Source organism: Ceratotherium simum, chromosome 19 (assembly GCF_057802395.1).
Source record: "Ceratotherium simum simum isolate JZ-2026a chromosome 19, ASM5780239v1, whole genome shotgun sequence".
In the NCBI taxonomy this organism is placed as follows: domain Eukaryota; kingdom Metazoa; phylum Chordata; class Mammalia; order Perissodactyla; family Rhinocerotidae; genus Ceratotherium; species Ceratotherium simum.
In genome coordinates, this window is record NC_141918.1 from 34,425,020 (window position 1) to 34,447,465 (window position 22,446).

General features: G+C 37.0%; 1 pseudogene; it reads right to left on the reverse strand.

Annotated features, from left to right (window-relative positions):
* Positions 1–5,265: 5,265 nt before the first annotated feature.
* LOC147914527 (CWF19-like protein 1 pseudogene) lies at positions 5,266–21,526 on the reverse strand (annotated as a pseudogene).
* Between the last annotated feature and the right edge of the window lie 920 nt (positions 21,527–22,446).

Below are 22,446 nucleotides of genomic sequence, written 5' to 3' on the forward strand. Positions count from 1 at the left end.
ATGTGATAAATGTACATCTTTGAACATTTGTCTGGGTATCTCCTAAGGATAAAAATCTACAGGAAATATTACCAGTTTTCAGAGTATGATCATTCTGACTTTGGGAATATTTTGTCAAATCACTCTCCAATTTATATCCCCTCCATCAATGCCTATGGATAGCTATTTCTCCATATTTCATAAATTCTGGGCATTATTCAAAACTTTGTGTTTCTCAGGCATAATAATTTGCATTGATAATTTATTCCTACTTTTGTTTGCATTTATTTGGTTACCACTGCTATTGAACATGTTTTCTTGTTTCTATTGAATGTTTGTATCTCTTTTTCTGTGAGAATTTCTCATTTTTATTCTTTGCCCATTTTTTTCTATTGGTATTTTTCTTTGTTGTTAGAACTCTTTGTCATTTATCATATTATCTTTTAACTGTTATCTCCACTATAAATCCCATTTCTATTTTTTCATGTCTTCAACTTTATAGTGTATTTTTCCTTTTATTGGCCTTTTTTTTTTTTTAATTGATGTTTTAATGGTTTCTAACATTGTGAAATTTTGGGTTGTACATTTTTGTTTGTCCATCACCATATATATGACTCCCTTCACCCCTTGTGCCCACCCCCCACCCCCACTGCCCCTGGTAACCACAGTCCAGTTTTCTCTGTCCATGTGTTGGTTTATATTCCACATATGAGTGAGATCATACAGTGTTTGTCTTTCTCTTTCTGGCTTATTTCACTTAACATAATACGCTCCAGGCCCATCCATGTTGTTGCAAATGGGACGATTTTGTCTTTTTTTATGGCTGAGTAGTATTCCATTGTATATATATACCACATTTTCTTAATCCAATCGTCAGTTGAGGGACACTTAGGTTGCTTCCACTTCTTGGCTATGGTGAATAATGCTGCAATGAACATAGGGGTGCACAAGCCTCTTTGGATTGTTGATTTCAGGTGCATTGGATAGATTCCCATTAGTGGGATGGCTGGATCATAGGGCATCTCTATTTTTAATTCTTTGAGGAATCTCCATACCGTTTTCCATAGAGGCTGCACCAGTTTGCATTCCCACCAGCTGTGTATGAGGGTTCCTGTTTCTCCACATCCTCTCCAACATTTGTTGTTTTTTGTCTTGGTGATTGTAGCCATTCTAACGGGCGTGAGGTAGTATCTTAGTGTTGTTTTGATTTGCATTTCCCTGATGATTAGTGATGTTGAGCATCTTTTCATGTGCCTATTGGCCATCTGTATATCTTCCTTGGAGAAGTGTCTGTTCATTTCCTCTGCCCATTTTTTGATCGGGTTGTTTTTTTTTTGTTGTTGTTCAGTTGTGTGAGTTCTTTATATATTATGGAGATCAACCCCTTGTCAGATGTATGTTTTGCAAATATTCTCTCCCAGTTGGTTGGTTGTGTGTTCATCTTGATTCTGGTTTCATTTGTCTTATAAAAGCTCTTTAATCTGATAAAGTCCCACTTGTTTATTTTTTCTTTAGTTTCCCTAGTCTGGGTTTTTAAAAGACTATTTTATTTTTATTGCAGAGCACAGGCTGTGGAGTCGGAATGCTGAGGTTCCAATTCCAGCTTGTCTACCTCTAAACTCTGTGATTGTAGACAACAAGGGACTCTATGCTTTAGTTTCCTCAGAAGTAAATTGTGAGTAATGTTAGAATTACGTGAATGTTAAATGTTATAGTGCAAGACATTTAGAATATTACCCCTAAGTTCTTAATGAGTTTTAGCTATTATTATTGCTATGTAATAAAAATCTATAATTTTTTTTCTGACTTTCTGGTTTCCACAGCTAGCCTTACCCTAAGATTTTGTCATCTGAATGAGCTTGGGCACACTAAGATTTTAAATATATTTACTCATACTTTATCCCAGTATTTATATTGTATTAATATTTATATGCTTATGTATTCAATCTATTTGCATTCATTTTGGTGAGTGTGATGTGTGTCAAGCGTTTACTTTTTCCCAAATAGATGACCATTTTGTTTTTAATCCATTTTATTAAAAAATTACCAAATAATTTAATAATTTGTTGCATAGTACACTTTATTTTAGTAATCTGAAATGCCTGCTGTGTATTAGATTGAGTTCCCACATATAGTTGAGTCTAACTCTGGACTCTTTGTTTTGTTCTAATTATATCTGTCTGCTTCTGCTTATTGTTACAATAAGACCCTCCAGGGGATCATACCTCCCCCTGTCCATGCCCCTTTGCGATGTGAATTTCTTATTCCTCATCAAGAGGTGGAATCCATTTTCTCACCTCTTGGATCTGGGTAAGGCTGTGCCTTGATTTGAGTAATAGAATGGTAGAAGTGACCTTGTGTGAATTCTATGCCTGGGCCTCAAGAGGCCTTAAGATATCTGCTTTCACGCTATAGGACATTTTGGATATCCTGCTGTATAGGATAATTGAGGTGGGCTGGATAACCACCAGACACATGAGTAAAACCCTTTTGGACCCTCCATTCCCAGAGGAGATCTCAATGCCAGCAGCCGTGAGTGACCACAGAAGAGATTAGTGGAAAGACTATCCAGTGGAGTGCAGCCCAAATTGCAGAAATGTGAACAAATATATGTTGTTTTAAGCCTCAGTTTTATTCCTTTGAAATGCCACAATAGATAACTGGTACTCAGACTTAAATTTCCAATTTTATCTTAAAGTTAAATAATTACCTCCATATCTCAATAACTGGAATTTTGCATTCTCCACGAATATTTTACTCTCTCTTCTGTAATTTGTGTTTGAATCTGTACTTTAGTCATCATTCTGGCAATGGAAATGTCTATGAAGAAATAGAAAGATGAAAACTCACAATGATACCTAAAATAAAAATTGACAAATTATTGGGTGATCTGTGAACATTTTCTTCTGCTAATTAAATAGAGGACAGAGCTGTATTTAGAACCAAGAACGGCTCACCTGTGCTTCATCCCAGATGTCCTGTCATCTCAAACTAAAGGATGTTCTTATTGTTCGCCCAGCCCTACTGCCAGCCCTTATATCCTCCTAGCCCCACTAACGAGAAAACTGGTATCAATACTAAATAAATCATATTATTCTGCATGGAAGCTTGCCAGTTTTTATTTGTAATATAAATTAGGGTTGATTACAAAAGACAAATGCAAATCTCTGCTGCTTTAGGAAATATACCAGAATAAAATCTGATAATCAGCACTTCCAAATCAGTAGCTATTATTTTCATGTAGCCAAATCTACTTAACTATATTTCTCTATTATGTATAAAAGATGTTCTGAAATCCAAAATTTTAACTATATTCACATACAGTTTTCTTCCAGTACTATGCCCCTTACTTGGTGTATGACATATTTTATTTCAGAATTTAGGAAACAGAATAACTAACAAACTTTAGGACGTCAAGAAGAAAATTAAGACCAACATAGAAATGAGTAAGACTGGAATTTTCCTTAAAGTAGTTCTTGAAATAAACATAATCAGATAGGCTGACGTCTGGCATGTCTGAAAAGAAAAAAACCTAGGAAATAAGCAACATTAAAAATGATAAAGTTGTTTGGCAACAGCTACTGAACAGATAGTCCAATAATTCAACCACAGGATATGGCATTTTAAGCTTTTGTGTTGGATAAAAAAAGAAAGTAAATTAGCTAGAATTCAATCCTCCAAATCGAAAATTTCACATTTCTCCAATTTCCAGTAATAGAATTATTTTGTATTGAGAAATATTACTTAAAATAATAGTGAATGCAGTTCTGCTCTTTACGATAATTTTGATATTTCTTATTATTTTTCTAGATGTCAATCATGAGAAAGTTCCTTTCATAGTTTATCTGAGAAGGTACCATCTCGTATTCTTCTAAATTGAGACGAGGTGGTTATGTGTTTTTTCCCAATTTCACTAAGAAAATCCTTTAGGAGACCACGATATAATTTGACAATTTGACTTGATTTTCTGCAGCGTGTACCCTTCCTAGCAGTGAACGGCACACCATTCTCCTTCCTCTGCTGTTTGCTTAACATACTGACATTGCTTACCAGTAAGATAGAGGTCACGGCAATGGCTCCATTCTATCAGACCTATGGATCTTCCTTTCCCTCTCCTCCGACGCCTCTCATAATCCAGGCATCCTAACATATAAAGGTGTGCACCATGTACATGACATGGCACTTAGCTCTCAGGCCTCTATGTGTGTGTGTGTGTGTCTGAAAGCATTTATAGTGTAGGTGTGTGTATGTCTAGACCAGCCTACAAAAACTCAGAAGAATTTTTATAACTTGAATTTTTATAGCATTTTGTGGTTTGCAAAGTACATTAACATCAACCATCACATTTTACTCAAATACATGTGAGGTAGGAAAAGCAGGAAGTAATTGCCTCATACTATGGAGAAATGACTATGAACCAGAGTGGCTAAGTGACATGTCCAAGGTTACAGAGTAAAGGAGGAGCACAGATGGGACACCTGAATCCCTGACAAATGCTTTTTACCCAATGCTATGCTGGCTCTATAGATAGAAAATTCATTTTCCTGATGCCCAAGTGGATGCAGCTGAAGAATGATACTCCTCTCTTTATTGTTTTTTATTTCTTCGAGAAACATGTCCAGTGTAACCTGGGTAACATTATATAGGAATATATAAAGGTTAAATTTCATTACTATATAGCATATATTTTATTTTTCTGAGTACTGATACCCATTAAAAATGAGATTCTAGAATGCTATTGACTTATGCATTGACTTGAGAAAGAGTTCTGGCATAGCATGCTACACTCTTCCCTACTACACACACACACACACACACACACACACACACACATCCTACACACACCCTATATAGTGTATCAGAAGTTAATAAATAAATAAATATTAACTAATCAATTATTGAAGCCCTTTAGGCTTAAATATCCAACCAGGTATCTGTCTAATTTAGTCTCAAGTAAAAATATCAGCATTCATGATGCCCCTACCCATCACACATTTTTTTTTTAAAGCATTTGAATTTTATTTGATGGTTGAAATGTTTTTTAAAATATTGATAAACACAAGCTGTACTTGGAGCTGGATGACAGACAAGCTTTTAATATAGAATCATCATCCTAGAATGTGACTTCTTCCAGAAGAACAATCTTAGGCCTCTTGCTGCAGGTAGGTTCCAATGAGAAGGCATGAAAAAGAGGCAGGGAAACAGTCCCCATGGGAAACTTTAAGTTTCTTTAAGAACAGGCTGCTACTACTTCTTGTGAAGTTCATAAGGTGCCTTTCTTTTTGCTTAGTTGTCCAGAGTGAAGTCAAAGGGCTCAAAGTCTTTCCAGAAACAGTGGGCCAGGATCGCCTCCTCTTCCTTGCTGATCTGACACTGCTCCTGTCGGGAATATTAAGGATGGCTTCACTGGCCGGGACTTCCCTTCCAACCTGCAAAGGAAAATTCTGTGGAGAAGCTTCTCTCCTGTGTCGAGTTCAACACAAAAATATGCTGCTCCTGGCTGTGCAATCCGCTTGATGGCAGAATGCTCTGGGATTCCCAACAGCACTATCTCTTGTTCCCATGCCTGGGTAATGAAGGCGTCTTTAATGTCATCAGTTGTGTAGCGGAATGACCTGTAGCTGAAGGTGATGGCTCTTATAATCTCTCTAGAATAGAACACATTGTTTCCACCACCTCTGCTAAAAGCTCCACCAATGACTGGTAGTGTCCCATGGGCAGGATGAGGACGTGGTCACCAGGTAAGCCTCCTTTGGCCAGGGCAAGGTAGCAGTGTGTGCCAATATTGACCACCACACGCTTTTCCACTTTAGGGTTGGCAAGGCAAAATCAGCAAGGTCCTGGAGGCTGGGGAGGTTTGTGAGGCTGCTTTGGGTGAGGGGAAGACTTGCTGTCTCTGCCTGTGGACGAACACTTCCTACGCTGTTTCCGTCAAAGTTAGCCACCTTACAGAAGAACAGAGTAGTTACAGGTGATTAAAGAGATGATTAAAAATATAGATATAGCCTTTAAAAAATTATTGGTCATATAAGCAGGAAGGATTTCATCTTCTGTGTGTGGGTTGGATATAAATCATCTATTTAATTTTAACCATTATTATTGTGAGCCAGCCTTGTGGAAGTGGGAGAGAACCATCTGCTCCAGAAAGGTGATTATGAATAACACATAATGAAGCCTCATTTGGCCAGCACTGATTGGGGCGGAATTACATGGTGATCAATGACAGAGCTTGGAGATCAGAAAAGCTGGCTTTGAATAGGGACTCTCCCACTTAACCACCACTGTCACCTCAGACAATTGTTGAGCCTCTTTTAGTCTTTGTCCCTTCATCTGCAAAATGCAAATAACAGTATCTACTTCATAGAGTTCTTGTGAGAATTAAATAAGAAAATGCATGCATCGCACATAATAAGCATTCAATAAGTGGTTGCTATTATAAGATATTTGCCAACAATTTCATAAGCAAGATTTCTTGCTGATTCAAGAACTCGTAGAAATTTTTAAAACATTCCTGAGACTTTTGTTCTTTGCCATAAAACTTAATATAAACACTAATGATGTGAATATTCCTGTTTAAGTTATACATTCCTGTCTGGAATGTTAAAGTCATTCCAGAACTTTCCAACCCTACATTTCTTACTTCTCTCTTCTAGTCTAAGCTTCTGGATATTCTGCCAAATTCCCTCAAAGCATGGCTTCTTCGGTCTGAAAAAAATCCATTTGCTATGCTTCTTTTCAATGTCTCAGGGTCCTGATGCCTGCAAACTTGATTTTCCACATCCCCTTTGCCAGTTGTTTTCTGGAGAGACATGGCTAATAGAAGACAGAACTGGAGGACTAGGGAAGGGAAGCCAGGTCACTTCTTTGTCTTCTCTCTTGGCTTTGGGCTGCATTTCTAGCGTAGACTGAGTCTCTATAATTCCACTCTCTCTAGCAGACCCCTGCCATGATCCCAGTTCCCAGTTGGACCCTGCTTCAGTGATTGGTCGCTCCACTGTGGTTCCAGCATCTGTCTGGATGCTCTGTATTCTCAGATCATTGGTAGCGTCATCTCCTTTGTCTCTCCAGCTCTAGATAACTTTTGGCCGACGCTAATCTCGGGATATTGATGGGAAACTCTGCGTGTGCTCACTATCTCCTGACAGTCTTTCAGCTCTTCCTAATCCTTTGTAACTGGTGGCCTAGATCAATGGCTTCTATTAAAGTATTTGGTCTGGGTTCTCCTCCTGATCAGACCTGACTGATTCAATCACGGTAATTTCACAGCTGTTTTCTAAGCAACCGACGTGGTGTAAAAATTTGGTTTTTAGTGCATTTTGAATTCCAGAGGATATTTTAAAAAGGTAAATACTGAACTATGATTCATTTCTTTTTTTATTTAGGGAAGTTAAAAAATACCTGCTCCAGACTTTGATAACTCATTTTACTAGCAAATACCTATATAGTAGAAATTCTGTGACCAAGACCTATAGGTGAAAAAATTCAGTGAAGTCCATGACATAGCCACATCCCCAGGGAAGGGAGAAAAGACTTCACTTTCTTCCTTTTTTACCGTTAGTATCATAGCTCCTGATATTTAGGAGTTAGAAGTAGGAATACTTCAATTAGTTTCAAGTTTATCCTAAACAAAAGAGCTTGGAATTCTAAACCTCAAACTTTATGTATTAAGATAGTTTATTTTTCCTCTGCCCTTCACCCATATAGTTCCCACAAATCAAATAAACAAATGAAAAAATACTAATCAAATATTTAAAAAAAAGTATAACTAATAACAGCAAATAAATTTTCTGCGTAATCGTAGGGAATCTTAAAAAATAAGCCTGATATTTCCAACTTGCTGCTTAAGTCAATGCAAAAGAATCAAACTTGACTTCCTTTGACTTTGTAGATCATCTGTAATTCAAGGGAGAATTAGCTGCCCAAAGCAAAAAAGGTGGGTTGAATTCTGAAGTTTAGGAAAATCATATTAACCTAACATCTCAAATAAAATACAATCAGTTTCTCTTAGGCAATCACAGGGCCAGCCACATACATAAACTTTCATCTTTGTGCAGATGGGTTACATTCAATAGGAAAGATAGCATGGAACAGTCAGTGTGTCCTGAGATGTATGTCTTTGTTTAATTGCCTGAATTGGTTCTTTTCTATTTCCCATGATTGTTGGGAAAATATCATCAATAAGTCAGGGTTTTGGAATTTATCTAAAGTTGTGGAGTATCTGCTCTGATAGATTTATGTGACCACTACGTTAACATAAATAAATAAATTTTTTGAATTGGCCATTTCAGGCAAATGTGCACTGGGGTAAGCTAAGAATTATCTATCTGAATTGGTGCGGCTGGTGCTTAGCAAATGTTATTGACCTTGAAAAATATCACGACTTGCCAACAATAATGAAACTCTAATTTTTAAAAAATGGTTATTCAGGAAGGAAATCTACATTAATGAGGGCATTTCTCAAAACTGTCTGTCAAAGTAATATAGCCATAAAAATGAGTCCTTTAGGAAAAAATGTAGTGTTTTAATGATACATAAAGAGTTTGTAAAAGAAGAAACTAGGTCCAGGACTTAGACAGCTTTGGATTCCATCATTATAAAAATGTAATATAATAATGGACAAAGATGCTGAAAGGTTGATGCAATAAAAAAAGCAACTAGGAAATATCAAATGACACGGAGTAAATTAATACAATGAGTAGGAAATATCAAATGACACAGAGTAAATTAATACAATGCTTATTTATTTAATTTTTTACATTAATAGACTATTTTTTTGAGCAGTTTTAGGTTTATAGAAAATGGAGCAGAAAATACAGAGAATTCCCGTATACCCTTTCTCTCCCCTGAACATAGTTTCCCTTATTGACATCTTGCATTAGTGTGAACAGTTGTTACAATTGATGAGCTCATATGGATATATTATAATTAACTAAAGTTTATAGTTTATATTAGGGTTCACTCTTTGTGTTCTATATTCCCTGGGTTTTAGCAAATGTATAACGACATGTATCCACATTACAGTATCATACAGAATAGTTTTATTGCCCTAAAAATCCCCTGTGTTCCTGTTCATCTCTCCCTTCCTCCCCCCAAACCCCTGGCAACCACTGATATTTTTATTGTTTCCATAGTTTCACCTTTTCTGGAATGTCGTATAGTTGGAATCATACAGTATGTAGCCTTTCAGGTTGAATTTCTTCACTTAAAAATATGCATTTAAGGTTCCTCTATGTCTTCTTGTGGGTTGATAGCTCATTTATTTTTATTGCTGAATAATATTCTATTGTATGGATGTACCACAGTTTGGTTTATCCATTCACCTATTGAAGAATTTTTTATCTACTTCCAAGTTTTGGCAATTATGAATAAAGCTGCTATGAATATTCATGTGCAGATTATTATGTGGATATGTTTTTATAACTAATTTGAATATTTCTGGGATTTTTAACATTCATGACAGTTCTATGAAAACTTTATGCTATAAATTTAAAAATATTAACTAAATTGACAAATTCCTAGAAAATATATACATTAGCAAATTTACCTAAAGAAGAATTAGAAGATCTGAATTGCTCTACAATTACTAAAAAATTGAATCAGTAGTGAAAGATATCCCCACTAAGAAAATTCCAAGCACAGATTCTCTACCAACAAGATCAAACTAGTGTCCAAGGAACAAATCATTTCAGTCTTAATAATACTCTTCCAGGGCACTAAAAATTTATTTATGAGGCTAGTGTCATTTTAATACCAAAATGCAACAAAGATAGTAAGGAAAGGAAAACATGGGCAAATTTTATTTATAAAACATAGATGCAAAAATCCTAATAATATGCTAGCAAACAGAATTTAGAACATATGTATAAAGCATAATGATATAATCCACCATTACAAAGTTGGGCTTATTTCAGGAAGATAAGTTTGTATTAATGTTAAAAAGCAAATTAATATAATTTGCCATATTACAAGATTAAAGGAGATCATAAAATTACCTCAACAGTTGCAGAAAAAGCAGTGGATAAAATACAATATCCATTGATGTTGATGTTTTTGGCAAATTAGAAAGAGAAGGGAACTTCCTTAATCTGACTCAAAATCAACAGTAAACTTTTTACACAGTGAGAACACACTGAAGGCTCTACTTCTAAATTTGGGTAGAAGACCAAGATTCTAAGTGTTACTTCTTTTATTCAATATTTTACTGGTGTTTCTAGTCAGTGCAGTATGACAATAAAAAGAAGTGCATAGGCCCAGCCCTGTGGCTTAACGGTTAAGTGTGCACGCTCCACTGCTGGCGGCCCGGGTTCGGATCCCTGGCGCACACCAACGCACTGCTTCTCCGGCCATGCTGAGGCAGTGTCCCACATACAGCAACTAGAAGGATGTGCAACTATGACATACAACTATCTACTGGCACTTTGAGGAGAAAGAGGGAAAAAAACGAGGAGGGTTGGAAATAGATGTTAGCTCAGGGCCAGTCTTCCTCAGCAAAAAGAGGAGGATTGGCATGGGTGTTAGTTCAGGGCTGATCTTCCTCACAAAAAAAAACCAAAAGAAGTGCATAAGGACCAGAAAGAACAAAGGCGGGGCCGGCCCAGTGGCTCAAGTGGTTAAGTGCACGTGCTCCACTGCGGTGGCCCAGAGTTCACCAGTTAGGATCCCGGGCGCGCACCGATGCACCACTTGGCAAGCCATGCTGTGGCGGCATCCCATATAAAGTGGAGGAAGATGGGCACGGATGTTAGCCCAGGGCCAGTCTTCCTCAGCAAAAAAAGAGGAGGATTGGCAGATGTTAGCACAGGGCTGATCTTCCTCACAAAAAAAAAAAAAAAAAGAAAGAACAAAGGCATAAAACTTCATTTGCAAATCATGTAATTGTGTACAAGGAATAACCAAAACTACCTACAAATAAATTATTCAAATTAATAAAAGAAGAAGGCAAAATTGCTAAATAAAAATCCACACAGTAAAAAAATTATATCTTATATAACAGTAATAAATACTAAGAACACAAACAAAAACTTAAAGATACCATTTATAATAGCATCAAGCATACCAACTACATAAAAACTTATCTAACAGAATTTATTCAGGAACTCTATGAGGAAATTTAAAAAATTAATTGCAAAACATTAAACAATACCTAAACAAATGAGAAGATAAATTATATTAATTGATTTTACCCCCAAATGGTTCATAGATTTAATGCAATCCTAGTCAAAATCACAGCATGTTCTTTCCATAGAAATTAACAGGCTGATTCTAAAATTTATATGTAAATTCAAGAGGGTGCATATAACTAAAGACAGTGTTGCAATAGAAGAATTAGGTGCAAAGACTTGATCTACTGGATATTAAGACTTATTACAAAGCTGTAATAATTAAGATAGTGTGGTATAGGTACAGAGATAACAGGCTAATGGAATAAAACGGAGAGGCCAGAAACAGATGCACACATATACAGACATAGATATGAGAGATGGAATGGAAGATAAGTGAAGGATGAACAATCTCTCCCATACATACTATTCAGACCACATGTATCCATATGAGCAACAAATCAAAATCCTACTTTACATCATATATAAAATAAAGTCTGGGTTGATTAAAGACCTAAATGTGAAAGGGAAAAGTATCAACACAGTAAATTATCTTCACGATGTCAGGGGAAGGAATAATCTACATCTGTTGACTTCAGGTTGGAGTATAAAAAAATGAAAAAATAAAATAGTAGACCACCAATAATATTCATTCAATTGAATATGCCATTCTTTTATGTTTTAAAATGTAGCCACTATATTGCACACACTAGCATTCTTTCCTTAAGAAAATGAAAAAGCACTTCAGATGCAAAATAGTATAGCAACAATATTTTCTTAGCATTGTGCCATAAGAAATACAAAATTTGCAAAAATGCCTTTTTATATGCATTGTGGTAAATAAACTTATCATATATAAATAAATATATTTATTTATAAGACAATATATAAATAATATATAAATAAATATATAAATATTGTAATATAAATATATAAATATACTATATATATAATATACTAATATGTAAATAAATATATATATTTATAAGACTAAATATAAGTCTTTCTATTTTTTTGTTCAAATAATACCACAAGTTGACATTTTACTTCTAAAATGTAAAAATAAAAATATATGAGAAGAAAGAGAAATAATAAAACTCCCAAATGAGATGTTTGTGCACCTTTGAGAATTGTTTTTCTAAGGAGTAAAACATTAAATATGACTTACTTGGTTTAAAGACTACCTTCACTTCCAAAAGCTACTAAACTTCAAGTTATTTCTTCAAATGTAGTAATAAATGTAATAATTTTTCTTCATAAAATATTGAGTTTTATGGCAAAAATTCTACAGAGAATTATTTCTATAATATGTTTAGCTTAATACTGCAAAAATTGCATTCCTAAGACACTGTGTATTATCAAAAACAATTCTTTAACAGGGAAAAGGGAGTTACAGACTAGACAGCTTCAATCTTGCAATCACAAAGTGAATTTTACTATAGGAATTTCAATGATAATAGTGTTTTTTGAGCTGTTATGGACTGAATATTTTTGTCCCCCCAAAATTTGTATGTTGAAGCCCTAAACCCCAATGTGACTATATTTGGAGACAGGGCCTGTGAGGAAGTGATAAAGATTAAATGTGATCATTAGAGTGAGACCCTGATCCGTTCGGGCTGGTGCTCTAAGAAGAGACACTAGAGCTTGCTCTGTCATGTGAGGACACAGTGAAAAGGCAACCGACCCTCAGCAAGCTAGGAAGAGAGCTCTCACCAAGAACCTAGTCAGCCAGCACCTTGATCTTAGACTTCCCAGTCTCCAAAACTGTGAGAAAATAAATTTCTGTTGTTTAAGCCACCCAGTCTATGGTATTTTGTTATGACAGCCCAAGCTGACTGAGACAAGAGCTAAAAATGCATAGCTGTATAACCTAAACATCTCTGGCTAAATGTAGCATTTATGACACCTAGCATTTGCTTCATAATAATGGCCATTTCTATCACCATCAGCAATATAATTAGCATAGTTTCTTACAAACAATATTTATTTCACTTTATTTTATAAACCAGCTTTTGCCATTTAACTAACTACCCCAAAACTTAATAAATTAAAACAATATCCATTTATTTAGCTCAGAATTTTTGGGGTCCCCATGCTGATCTCAGCTGGGGAGTTCTTCTAATCTTATAGTTCTGGTCTTAGCTGGCATTCCTCAGGAGTTGGCAGTCACCTGAATGTCAGCTAGATCTGTCTCTGGAGATCTGTGGCCAACACTTGCCTATAAGTTTCTCAGGGACAGCCATATTTTTTTTCACATTTTTATCGCTAGCATGAAACACAGTGTTGGCAAATTGCAGGAACTTAATAAACATTTATTGGATAGTTGGTACTAAGGCAGTGACACTGAACAAAGAATTGCCAAGAAACATGGAGCTCCTTCAGAGAGCTGACCAGAGTCACTCTTTCGGGCAGGTGTTTGAACCTTTGGGGAGCAAACAATGGGAATTATGTAGAAGGTCTTTGCTAGGAGTTGATCCTGCAAAAGCAGCCACCCTGGAGCTCCTGTTAGTAGAGCCAGAGCTGCCTTGATGAAAAATTTAATACAGGCAGGAACTTATTGTTGAAGGTCTCCAGTTCATCCCTTATTGTGGAATATTTGCTCAACTCCTTGCTCAGGAGAAAGAATCACAGTTTGCCCCTTCTAGCTACATACATGAATTGCTCACACAATCTAGTCTTTGTTCTTAGATATAGTTATCCTGCAGCTAGGACAAATTAAGTGAAAACACTATAAGGAGTGGAAATTGCTATAAAACACTATCAGGACAGTATTTGGGTGATATGTGAATTATCCAAAAGGACCATAACCAAATTATTTTCTTATACATTGTTCTAGTGGAGGCTTAAAACGTCCTTTGTGGGGTCGGTAGGTCAAGTACTACTGGATTCTGATTTTCAGGTATGTAAACAGGCTCAGAGGCTCACAGGACCTGCTCCAACTTAAGATCACCGATAATTAGTGAAACTAAGATTCGGAAAAAATCTTAGGATTCCTAATCCAAATTACTTTCTCTAGTCAATGTTGCATCTCCAAAAGCAAAACTACAGTTTGAGAAATAAAGGATGCTCTTCCTTAAGTTTTGTTCCAAAATCTGAGAAGTATAGTTGTGGGCCTGCAGGGAGAAACTATTTGTATGGAGATACTTGTGATACTGGGCAGCTTCTCTACTAACTCCCTTTGAAAGAGATTTCAGAGAAGTTAGTTGAGACATGCTTGTAGAAAAATCCTTTGGCATTTCCCCTTTACATTTAGCTTAACACATATTTATAAGAGGGTTTATGCTGAATTTTAATATGATGAGATTTTGGCCTATATTTTCCAAAATTTTCCTCGATTGAAATACATAATAATCTCTGAGAACCTCGCTCTAAATTTGCAATTTTTTTAAGATCAAAGGAAAATTGGCATTATTTGTTGGCAAAAACTGAAGTGACTTTCCAAGCTTCAAAGCTGTGTAAAGTGTTTTGAAAATACAATTGCACTATTCATGTGTTTTCCCTTTAGAACCAGTGTATCGTGTATGCCAGCTCTGGTAATGTGCTTTGGATGGGATGCTAAGAAGTAATCTCAGTTGAAATAAATTGAAGTCCTTCATTAGACACCAAACAGTGGCATGAGGGAAATCAATTTCCTTTAATCTGCTATATAAGGTGGCAATCTCTTTATATGCAAGTAAAGAATTTTGCATATTGATGGTATTTTTTTGATGATTGAACTTACACTTTTATAGACTAAATGTCATTCTTTACAAAGAAGGTGTGTAGTGAAGGGGAGGAAGACTATCCTCTACACACTGGGTCCTTTCGGGCTGGGCTAAAAATCAAATTGACATGAGACTGAATAGCAGGAGAAAATCAAACAAAGCTTTAGAAGATGTATACATGGGAGAAACCAGGGAAACTGAGTTTCTCGACAAATGGCAGAGGTTTTCACCTTAAATAGCATATTCAGGTAGACAAAGGAGCATGATGGGGGTGGGGAAGTCAGCTATGGGAGATTACCAGAAAGCACAGTAATCAAGAGTATGCAGATTTAAGACCTCACCTTCCGCACTGATAAGAGTTCCTAGAGATAAGGTCATCCCCCCTTCTTCCTGGTACAGAGAGGGAGATACCTTACAAATGGAGATTTCCCTTAAACAGAACTTTGATAAGAATGGGCTTAGCAAGGACCCTCCCAGTCTATAGCTTTTAGGCAGCTTGGGGGAAGGTCAAATGTCCTTCAGAAAATAATCAAGGTAACAAGACATATTTTGAGGTGGCCAATTCTGATCCCCCACAGCAGTAAATATCTATTTCCATGATTTCCTCTAACAATTTACTACCCCAGCAAGCCAAACACTCTGATGGCACAATTCATAACTTCTTCTCTCATCCTAATAGTACTATTCTCTTATGCTGATTTTATGCTTCTATAAATGCATAAATAACTCATTTAAAACAGCAAGGAAACTCCTCTCTTCCATGTCCAGTGTAAATTCCCACTCTGTACGTGGGGGATAGGATGACCAATTTCCCCTGGTTTGCCTGGGACTTTCCTGGTTACAGCAATGAAAGTTCTCACCCAAGGCAACCCCTTAGGCCTGGAAAAAATGAATGGTTGGTAATTCAAGGGCTGCCAAACCAGGATTGTTGGTAATTTGGGGTGCTGATCTTGGCATTTGTTTTTTTATTCACTTTTTAATTTGTATGCAACTTCAAATTTTCAGAGGAAATGAAAGAATATATATATATATACACACACACACACAGATATATACATACACACACACACCTTTTACCCAGAATAGTAATTGTTTATTTTTCCTCATTTGTTTTATTAAACTCTTACTATATCTATTTATTTTGTATTTTTTTTTTTTCCTTCGGTGAGGAAGATTAGCCCTGAGCTAACATTTGTCACCAATCCTCGTTTTTGCTGAGGAAGACTGGCCCTGGGCTAACATCCATGCCCATCTTCTTCTACTTTATATAGGGTGCTTCCACAGCATGGCTTGACAAGTGTTGTGTCGGTGCATGCCCAGGATCTGAACCCTGGGCTGCCACAGGAGAGCACGTGCACTTAACTGTTACACCACCAGGCTTGCCCCTATGTATATGTATTTTTAACAAACTGTTTGAGAATAAATGGGAGACATCATGCCCCTTTACCTCTAAAAATTCAGTGGTTATTTCCTAAGAACAAGTAAAGTCTCTTTCATAACCACAGTATACTTAGTATATTTATCAAAATCGTGAAATTTAGCATTTGTAAAATGCTCTAATTCACAGTGCATATTCAAATTTCATGTCCCATAATCTGTTTTCTAGCTTTTTTTCCCCTAGTCTAGAATCTAATCCAAATTAAATGCATTTCATTTAATCTTTCCGTTTTTTAGTCTTCTTTAGTCTAGAACAGTTTTATATCCTTTCTCTGTGTTTCTTGTCCTTGATATTTTTGAAAAGTATACGCCTGTTATTCTGTAGAATGTCCCTCAGTTTGGGTTTGTCTAGCTCCCTGCTGATTAGATTCTGGTTGTGCAGTATTTAGGCAGGAATACCACTGAAACAATGCTGTGTCCTTCTCAGTGAATTATATCAGAAGACACATGATGTTGGTTTGTCTCAATATTGGTGATGTGGGGAAATACTTCAGATTTTCATCCTCTAGTTTTAGTGGCCATTGAGAATTTTCTAATGCCATCATTCCATCTATATTAGTTAGTTACCATTCTACTCTTATTCTATTGTAAAGAAGAGCTCACCACTTGTTTTGTAATTTATAAGGAGGCACTCAATTCAGTATGAAATTTATTGTTATAATTGTCCAATGACCTAGCTTTACTATTTGACCTACCAGTATTCCTACCAAGTAACATACCTGAGAAATACAGTGATCTCAGGTCCCCGAGTCTTCTGAAAACAGGCAAAATCCATCTACTTCCTAACTTTTTGCAAAAATAAGAGGAACAAGTGTTGCGTGATCAGAAAACACCTTTGAAGTCTTCGGAGAATAGACACGACATATATTCCACAGGAGCACTCTTCCACAGCCTATCAGCCAACCACATTTATTGACTGTCTCCTGCCTGTAGCATGTTTTACCAGATGCTGCTCCATAGGATATTGCCTTTAATCTACATACAAGCTCACTGAGTTAAAATTCTTTGGAGAATACAGCTTGCTCCATCACCTGCCCCAAAAGAGTTCTTATTAGTATTTCAAATGTTAATTGCATAGTTTTAAGAAATGTTAATTGTATAGTTTTTAAGACTTAAAGAGCAAAACACAGCTAGCAACACACATTATATGTATGTGAATCTCTTTGTTGTGCCATAGATGATCAGAGGAGAGGCTTACACAGATAAGTCAGTTTGAAGACAATTAGTGCTCATTTTGAGAACAAAAGAGTGGCTTTCAGAATTGGGAAATTTATATGTATTTATAATTTGTTTTATTTCCCAGAGTATTTTTAGTTGACTGTTTTTATATCCATAGGCATACTTAACTCAGAAGTCTCACTGAATAAGTGACTTAGATTGAAAAGCCCTTAACTCAGTCTGTGTCACGGGTCCTTCCTCTCTAGGGTTAGATAAAAGAACAAACTCCTGACTCTTGAGTCCTAAAACTCAGGTTGTTTCTTTGGATATGAACATTTACAGATAGGTATGATGTAAAAAGTAACAATTTCAGTAAGAGTACTGAGAACAAATAATTACACTTAGCTGTAATATCTGGGAAATTCAAGTTTGCCTGACTTGTCTATGGCTTTGTTTCAGGGACTAATACACATCTTGGTGCTGTAGGAGACTTCAGTAACAGTTATTGCAGTTTTAACTCCTCAACATAGTAAAAAGAAACCATTATTTTCATGAATAGTCTGAAAAACCCCCCATGACTTAGTTGTTTAAGTGACTTGAGACACTTAAACAAATCCCACTAACCCCTTTCCTGTATTATGATGGAAAATAGAATTCATTTCTTCATCAGTAAAATAAAGACCAATGAGTACATTGTTGACCTAGAGGAGCCTATGTTTGCTCTCAGCTCAAAAATACTATATTTGTAATTATCAAATGCTTAATCACATGCTTTTATATCTAGTACATTAGGTTTAGATTAAATTAAATACAGGCCCTTGTCTTTGTCTGGAGGCTCACTGTATAATGGGGATCCATAATACAATCACTAATATAAATTATGCTTAAAATCTATGTCTTGGGACGTGGAACTTCATTATCTTTTCTAATAGTTTATAGTTATTGTATCTTCACTTTGTTACCACACAAAGGGCATTATCTGCTGGCCACCAGACAAAAGCCAAATGTCAAGAGGCAAGATGGTGGAAAAGAAAGGGAAGTTTATTATAGCTTGCTAGCAATGGGGAAGATGGCCGACTAATGTCTCAAAGAACCATCTTAAGGGGGCACAAAATCTTATAGCAGTTATAGAGGCCATTGGATTATGGGGGAGGGGGTTAGGAATGTTGACCCTTTGGTGTTACAGACTGGCAGTGCCACACCAGATCTTTCAGTTTTCATCTATGATGGTGTTGGGGGAAGAGGGAGAATCTCCCTCTGCCCTTTCCCTTAAGATTCTTATGGCTGGCCAAATAATTAACAAGACAGGTTAGCAGGAGAAAATAATACCAAGTTTAATAACATGTATACGTGGGAGAAACTCAGAAATGAGCAACTCCTCCCTCTGTCTAACCTGCTTGCTTAAGTATCGCAGCTAAAGGCGAGGAACGTGTTGGGGATGGGTAGTGGCCTGGGACTTCAGAGGGCAGGAGGACAATTCTTTTCAGGGTCATCTATAGATAATGTGGTCAGGGAGAGACAGAGTTTTTGATAAAAGAGGCTTGATGCCTTTCCTATTGTAACCTCTATCCTACATTATCTTTATAGCCATCATGATAGAAGATCTGTTCCAGGAAGGAGCCACCATGTCAAATTCTTTAGGCAGTTAGTGGGGGAGGTCAAATGTCCCTCAGAGAAAACAATCAAGGTAAAGAGATATATTTCAGGGTGGCCAAATCTTGATCTCCCACAATGGCTATCAGCGTAGACTCTCTGTTCCGGGGTCATCACATTCCTAAGGAACTCAAAAGGACAAAGTTATCATCTTATCGCAGCTGGGGGGTACATGCACAAGCAGGGGTCATAAAATCTACAGAGCAGTTAGACCTCCTGGAGGGTGCAGATCCAGCTGGATTAGTTAGTCAGAGGTCATTCAAAGTTACAATAGGGCTTCTTGTCTACAATATGTCTTCCCTTATGTCAACCTTGTCTTGAGCCAGTATCAACTTTAAAGACATATTGTTGGTCATGTTTCTAATTCATTTGAGGCTGACTCTTGGTTAGGAATGAAAACTCCAAACACTATATTGTTCCTATGGGAAAATGCCATCTGCAGAATAATTCACTTTAAGAAATGTGGATTTCAAAGTGCACTGTGGTGAGAATCTGGGACTGTATTCATCTGCTTACATCTAAGCATCCTGAGGTTCACCCACAGACAGTCTTCTCATGAAAGGTCCTATGGGAAAGAAGAGAGAAAACAACCTTAAAGCAGTGGTCTCGAATGTCGAGAGAAAAACAGAAAAAAAATAGTAGAGAAAGAAAAAAAGTCATCAGAAAGCAAAGGAGAGCAGAGAGAGAAAGAATGCAGAGAAATGCAAACTAGACGATGGTAACAGAAGGAAAATACTTTCAGGGAAACAACTTACACGTCATCAGAAACTCAGGTCACCCTTTTTGAAATCAACTTACCTGAGAAATTTTTGTCACTGACTAACTGTCATGAGGAACTCAAGGGTGGGTTTGGAAGCATGTAACTGTTTTTCCAAATTGTTTTTTTCCTTTTGTTATGTTGAGGAGACGCAATCACCAACCACCCTGAACCAAACCAAGCCTCACCACAAGAGCTACACCTGTGACCTTTGCCTTATTTTTAATGCTAAGATCTCTCCAGGAGGAGCTTAGACCTCATTACCATAACCTGCAGTATATGTGGAAGCATGTTTTCCACCTGTGCCTGCGAAAGGGCCTACCCCCCTCTCCCTTTTGAATATTCATTCCCCATCTGAGATAAAAGTTCCTACTTCTCTTTGTTCTGTTCGGAGAGCCATAGCTTTGGAAATGATTCCACATGGTCTCCTATTTGCTGCAAATATACTTTACTTTGTTTGACAACTACTTCTGGGGGAGAGTCTCATTTAACTCCCCAGGAGGCGAACCCACTTTGGTTTTGGTAACATTTTCCCTTTTTAAAATCACCTCTATTTTGAGGCCGGCCCAGTGGTGCAGCGGTTAAGTGCGTGCACTCCGCTGCGGTGCCCCGAGTTCGCCGGTCCGGATCCTGGGCGCGCACCGATGCACCGCCTGCTATGCCACGCTGTGGCGGCGTCCCATATAAAGTGGAGGAGGATGGGCACGGATGTTAGCCCAGGGCCAGTCTTCCTCAAGAAAAAAGGGGAGGATTGGCATGGATGTTAGCTCAGGGCTAGTCCTCCTCACCAAAAAATAAATAAACAAATAAAATAAAATCACCTCTATTTATTTTCATAATCACTTCTTACTTGTACCACTTTGTTTTATGGCACCACATACACAACAGTTTGGGCAGATACCACAGGAAAAGGAAAGATATGAGGAAAGGGGAAGGGAACAAAGACTGTGTTGGACACTGTGCAATATGTCATCATGATAAATGTATCAGATGCGTGTTACATATGAGGAAGAATAAATTTAAACAAAAGATCAAAAAAATTCTAACTAGCTGGATTGATAAGGAATGAATCATATAGCCCATGGAGATTTATAGAGCCTTACTGATCTTTTATTTTTGCTGTAATCCCAGCATTTTATTGGCATCTTGGGGAAGAAGAATGGCATGTAGCTGGAACCAAGTTGATTTATAGGTGGAGGGTTTCTGTTAAAATGTACAAAATTTCCATTTTAATGGAAAGCCTGTCAATAGTAAAATACTCTAATAAAATAGTCTCTCTCAAATATGCCAAGATGGATTGAGCACCACACATTGTCCTTTATTTTGCTGAATCTGTTTTACCTCCTCAAGTAGAAACCATCCCATTTCCATTTTCTTTCCTTCCTTCCTTTCTCTCTTTCTCTTTCTTTTTTATTCTGGATAATCCTAGTCATCTCCCTTTTTGGTTTAGTCATATTTCTTCTCTTTACACCATCACTGAAATGCTATAGAATGAGAGAGTCATGAAAAGATTAGCACATGAAATATGGTACGCTGACATGTTGTATTCACACAATGCCTGTTTTGAGGGTTTGTGCAGAAGATTTGGTCAATGCCATAATGCTCAGAGTCTTCCTTCTTGGACAATAAATGTTATCTCTGAGAGTGTGATTCAGACATCTAAACTGTGAGAGCAGGTTCCTCATTACCTCTTGATCACTGTCATTATGGTGCTGTGCTTTATTTCCAGATCCGGGCATCTTTCCTTAGGCATCTTTTCCTTAGAACACGGAAATTGTAGGTAATATACACCCAGATCTTCCATTATTCCTAGCAAGGGGTCTGGCCTAGAATGGGAATTTAAAATCACAGATAATCCCACAGCTTTACAAAACCCGGTTGTTAAATCTTCCTCACTATGGCTATTGTGCTGTGATCTATAGAGGTGACATTGATTGGCTTCCCATTTGGGATCAGTTTTTGAGCATGGAGGTAGTCTGTGCTTCACATTCCCCTGGGAAAAGTCCCACTCACCCATGGAAAAGGAAGTCAGAAGTTTAGAAGGTCAGCCACCTCCTGACTACTGAGGGAGAGATGGGAAGGTGGGCTGGGGAGTAGTTGAGGCCAAAGGAAGAGGATGACAATGAGCTAAGTTTTTTATCTTTCCCATTCCCAACCACAGGCTATTCACAGAAAAGTTACCTTTATATTGTGATGTACAAGCTTTAAAAATTCTGCAACTGATTTTTAAATTCCTCAGAAAATGATAAGCATTATGTTTCTTGTGCCTTAATGCTTATTATATATGCTTTCACATATATAATTTTATTAGATCTTCACAAGAACCTTATGAATTATCTCTTATCCCCTTTCGTGGGAGAGGAATGAAGACTCTGAGAAACTGCGATGTTCTCAAGGTTATTCTGTAAGTCAACAAATTTTTATTGGCTCATATTATGTGTCAACATGGCACTAGTCAGTAAGGGTAGAGCCAGGATAGAGAGTAAAGTTTTAGAATTCCAAGTCTCCCATCCTGTCCAGTGCCATGGTGACTTGCTTCCTGATGAGTAGAGTTGATAGAACTTTTTTTTTAGCTTCCAGCTGTATTTCTTTTCTCCTGGGTATAATTTCCCCTTCTTCCCTATTAAAACATGCTCATAGTCAATACTACTTTTATTTC